Below are 4,046 nucleotides of genomic sequence, written 5' to 3' on the forward strand. Positions count from 1 at the left end.
ATTTATTAATTTGGCCTAATGGTGTCCAGATGGACTGGATTTCAGCTCTAATAAGCCTAAGTGAAGATGGAGGAATATGATGTCTGGAGGATGATGGACACTGAAGTCCAGCATGGCTGAAGAACATCAAGCCAACACTAATATTCTTGGAATACTGTAACCAGTTTTGGTCGCCATAATGTAAAAAAGACGTTGATATTCTAGAAAGAGTACAGAGAAAAGCAACAAAGATAATTAGGGGACTGGAGGATAAAACATATGAAGAACGGTTGCAGGAATTGGGTTTGCCTAGTTTAATGAAAAGAAGGACTAGGGTGGGGTGATATGATAGCAGTGTCCCAGTATTTGAGGGGCTGCCACAAAGAAGAAGGAATCAACCTATTCTCCAGAGCACCTGAAGGCAGGACAAGAAGCAATGGATGGAAACTAATCAAGGAAAGAAGCAACCTAGAACTAAGGAGAAATTTCCTGACAGCTAGAACAATTAATCAGTGGAATGAGTTGCCTCCAGAAGTTGTGGTTGCTCCAACATTGGAGGTTTTTAAGAAAAGATTGGACAGCTGTTTGTCTGAAATGGTATAAAGTTTCCTGCCTGAGCAGGGGGTTGGACTAGAAGACCTCCAAGGTCCCTTCCAACTCTGTTATTCTGTTAAGTTTGAAAAGACTGTTATATACAGATAGTCCTATTTCCTTTCTCCTCCTTTCCTTGTTTGCTCCTTCTCATAGTGGCAATTTAGCCTTCCCCTGCAAACATCATTCAGAAAATATGTGTGTGTTTATTGAAAGGCAGTACATATCAATATTTAAAATAAATAGGGTGTGGGAGAAGGCAAAATAATGTCTAATAATAGCTGTTGGGGAAGCCAAGGGCAGCCCAGAAGATTGCCTTTATATATTTCACAATGGGAACCCTGAGGATCAAGTTCCACTTTCCACACACACAAACCAGGATGCCAGCCCTGTCTTGGGGCATGGTAATGGCTGGCCGTGAGTCACAGCGGCGTCAGAAAAATGCATTCCTAGTAGACATACAAATATTTATAGATATGAGCTCAGACTGAGGTGCAGCTGCCAAGAGAACTATTGGAATAGAAGCAGCTGCCCAGGAAGTTGGAATCCTTCATACAATGGTGGAAGATGAGGAGATGACCTTCGGAGGCTTTGGAGATGAAGCTATTTTCATAAGCATTTTGTAGCAGGATTGAAGGTTTGTGGAAGATCTTTGATTTGTCCAGGGTAGCTAAAGACTGAGGGTTCTTCAGATACCTGGCAGGAGGGTGGGTCGTAGATTCCTCAGGCTGTTTCTCCAAATTTCCAGATGTGCTATATTGAAAGCCATGTTTGTGTCTTACACATACAGAGACACATTCTGCTCGCTCTTGTCCTTGTGCCCAACACATTTCAGGAACAACAGCTCTGTTCAGTCAGCTTTCCAGAGTGGAAACTCCTCAGCACATGAGGGAAAATTTCCATGGGGTGAAACTATCCTGTCTGCCTTTTTCTCCTGCCAAAATCACAAAGTTCAGGAAAGATGTGTGTTCCAACATTTTTTTTTCTCCATGTGAGACTCAACTCTTCTCTTCCACCCCAGCTACTCCACTCAAAAAAATCAGCCAGCCAGATTACAATTCCAACCTGCATCAAAATGGCTGGTTTTAAAGCCCTGAAGGCCATTTTTTAAATGTTCAAATCTGTTCAGATGCCACCAGAACTGAACAGTGTGACTCTTTTGTATTATTTGTATTATCTAGGCTTTCAGTCCCAGGCTCCATGAACAGGAAAGAGGACTGATACTTAGTATGAAAGAAGAAAAAAAAAAGAATCCAAAGAGCCAAGCCTTTTAGGTGTTACACAAATTAATCACAAGCTTTGGAGTTTCCAAGCTCTCTTTCTGAAGCAAGGGGACTAGAAGACCCCAAAGGATTGGTGGGGGGGAGTGAGACTGGTAAAATAAGGGAGGACCTTCAGAGGTGTAAAATGGATCTCGACAGGTCCAGAATATTATTACAAAGCATTGCAAATGCTGCAGCAAGTGAAATATCTATATAATATAGGTAGTCCTCGATTTATGATCATCCGGTTAGTGACTGAAGTTACAATGGCACTGAAAAAAGTGACTTATGGCCAATTTTCACACTTATGATCTTTGCAGCATTCCCATGATCATGTGATCAAAATTTGGGTGCTTGGCAACTGGTATGTATTCATGACAATTGCATCCTCCCGGAATCATGGGATCCCCATTTATAACTTTCTCAGCCGGCTTCCAACCAGCAAAGTTAATGGGGGAAGTCAGATTTGCTTAACGACTGCATATTTCACTTAACAACTGCAGTGATTTGCTTAACAACTCTGACAAAATAGGTAAGGTAAAATGGGGCGCAATTCACTTAGCAACTGCCTTGCTTAGCAATGGAAATTTTGGGCTCAAATGTGGTCCTTGATCAAGGACTACCTATCCAATGGCGGATTCCAACTGTTGCTTTTTGTTTTTTAAACGCCCTGCCAACAAACACGCACATCTGCACAGTTCTTCAGTTTAAAGAAGTATTGTGTATTTAGCTCCATGGTGATGTACATGCACTTTTGACAAAAATGATATAATTTCCTGCCAATAAGTTTCTCCCCTCTAAAGTTCAACTCTTTTCAGAATTAACACTTTGCTTGCCCTGATTGCAACAGTGAAGGGATATCTTTTGCTTCCTCAATTTGCTTTCTTTTAGCAGTTTTATGCTCCTTCCAGATACATACATACGTGTTCCTCTAGCCACCCACTCTATTCCAACAAATTTTGTAGCCATGCCCGTCAAGTAAGAGTTATAGCTCATAAAGCTCAAATATATTCACATTTTTGTGGAAGTGCGCAGCAGCTATAACCATCCCAAAGAATCATTATCACAGCTGTCGTGGGAAGGGGAGAATACTGAAGGAAAATAGAACGGCAAATTTGAGAGTACGTCATGTGCCTCACCAACTAAATGTGACAGGATTTTAATAATTCTTATGCAAATTGGACTACCAGATCTTGCCTGCAAAACCGCAGAATACCACTAGGGGGCAGTATTGATAGGTCTCTTTGCTGCCATCAGAAGGTCATCCAGAATTTTGCAGCTCAGATCTTCTAGTCCTAATTTTAAAAAAGTGGGAGGGGGCAGCAGGGGAGAGATCCCTTATGACTCCAGAAGTCTCAAAAATGGCAGAGCGTCAGCACCAGATTTATAATGTGCTTGTTAGTGTAGATAAACATGAATCCAGAAGACGATTTGAACCTCTGATGGTGAAGGAAATGGTGTTTCATTAAGCCACGTTTAGAAAATCCATGCCCATAAAAATACCCTCTTCCACATACGGGACTTTCTGGTCCTTCAAAATCTTCTCTTCAAATTTGCCAACCTGGAAACAAACAAAGAACAAGAAGCAAACATTGCTATTCCACCAGAAACTGATCGGTTATCAAAATTTCCTCATACTGCAGAGAATGAAAATTGTTTGCATATACTGTACTCCAGTGGTGGGATTCAAATATGTGAACAACCGGTTCTCTGTGTGGATGCCGCTTCCGGAAGTCCATTCTGGGCCTGTGCAACAAAAAATTAGCTACCGCTTCTGCCGAAGTGGTGCGAACCAGCTGAATCCCACTACTGCTGTACTCCCATCTATATAGCCTTACTTCATATACAAAAAATCTATACAAAAAATCCCCATGGTCTTTATGAAAAGGAGCTGCAAAGCTGGCCAGCTACCTTTCCTTCTCCAAGATCTAGAGCTGGAAAAAATGTACAGGCAGGAATTTCTACAAATTGTTGGCAGTCCCATCGATGGCAAGAACAGAGGGCCAAAACTAGGAGATGTTTTTCTATTGTGACTCCTTCTATTGTGACTGTATACCATAGATTTATTTAACCACTGTTTTTCATTTTGGCAACTTTGAGAGCACTTCAATTCCCAGAATTCTCCAGGCAGCCTGGCTGGGGAATTTTGGGAGCAGAAGCCCATTCATTTAAAAATGTTTGTAAAACACTGCTGTAGAGTGAAGAAGACATCAA

This window comes from Protobothrops mucrosquamatus, unplaced genomic scaffold (assembly GCF_001527695.2).
Source record: "Protobothrops mucrosquamatus isolate PMUCROS unplaced genomic scaffold, P.Mucros_1.0 scaffold3991, whole genome shotgun sequence".
Classification (NCBI taxonomy): domain Eukaryota; kingdom Metazoa; phylum Chordata; class Lepidosauria; order Squamata; family Viperidae; genus Protobothrops; species Protobothrops mucrosquamatus.